Source organism: Corvus kubaryi, unplaced genomic scaffold, assembly GCF_017639235.1.
Source record: "Corvus kubaryi isolate FWS band 111438036 unplaced genomic scaffold, C.kubaryi_AGA036_p1.0 37237, whole genome shotgun sequence".
NCBI lineage: Eukaryota > Metazoa > Chordata > Aves > Passeriformes > Corvidae > Corvus > Corvus kubaryi.
The window spans coordinates 279,469-280,702 of NW_024581068.1; the positions used below are offsets into that span (position 1 = coordinate 279,469).

At 59.6% G+C, this 1,234-nt stretch overlaps 1 protein-coding gene across 1 annotated transcript in view; it reads left to right on the top strand.

The window, feature by feature from the left end:
* TACR1 (tachykinin receptor 1) overlaps positions 1–1,234 on the top strand; it is a 15,905-nt gene that overhangs the window by 1,232 nt on the left and 13,439 nt on the right. The window lies entirely within an intron of this gene.

The following is a 1,234-nucleotide window of genomic DNA, read 5'->3' on the forward strand; positions in this document are numbered from 1 at the left end:
GGATCCCAGCGGGGCCGTGATCCCGAGCCCAGCCGGATCCCAGCGGGCACCGCTGTCCCTCCTTTGTCCCCGGGCTCGGGGGACGCCGAACCCCCCGGAGCCCCCGGGCTGTGACCTCCCCCGGGCGCTCCCTGTCCCAGGAATTCGGCCTCGCTGACATTCCCCAATCCCGGCTCCGGGGCAGCCTCGCCGCTCCCTCGGAGCGTTTTTCCAAGGCGACATTCCCGGAGCCGGCCGGGCTCTGCGCCGCCTCTCCCGGCCCCTGTTCCCGGGGAATCAAGGGGATTTTGGCAGGGGATCCGTGGCGGGGAGGACGCTTTTCCTGCCCGTATTCCCTGCGGGAAGCAGCGCCGGGGTTGGATGAGGCTCCCCGGGCGTTCAAAACAGCTCCGGGGTCGGTTTTGTCACCAAATCCTCTCCTAAAATCCCCGGGAGCGAGCGCAGGGAATTGAGGTGATAATTAATAAAAACCGGGATATTTCCAGCTCCTCTCCCATGGCGGTGCTGGCGCTGCTCCAGGAGGATCTTTGTGATCAGATGGAAAAGCCCTTTCGGGCTGGGATTAATTCCAGGGATTATTTTTGGGGTTAATAATTGAATTTACAACCTTTGATCCACCCCGAAATAACCAGGAAGGCAAATCCAGGGAAGCTGGAGTAAAACAGGAAAATCTGGAAGGCTGGGGCTGGATTTTTGGGGGGAGATCGGCATTCCCAAAAATTCTTCCTGCACCTGCAAACCCTGAAGAGAGGCTCGGCTTTCCCAAAAAAATCCAGGCTCCCACCTGGAAGCTGCAGCCTCCTTGCGCTCGGAGCCAGCGGCTGCATCCCAAATTCCAGCCGGGAATCGCGAAGGCGGCAAATCCCATCCTCAGCCCCTCCAGGCACCTCCAAGCCCTGGAAAATTGCTCCTTTTCCTGTGCCTGGGACCTGACAATGGCAGCTGAAACGCAGGAAAAGCAGGAATTTGTTCCAGGAGCCTGGAAGGGAGGAATCGCTCCCGGCCGGCAGCAGGAGGATCTGTGGGAACAGGGAGAGCAGGAACTGGGATTGGGAACGGGGAGAGCTGGGAATGAGATTGGGAACAGGGAGAGCTGGGAATGGAATTGGGAACAGGGAGAGCGGGAACTGGTTTTGGGAACAGGGAGAGCTGGGAATGGGATTGGGAACAGGGAGAGCAGAAACTGGGATTGGGAACAGGGAGAGCTGGGAATGGGATTGGGAACAGGGAGAGC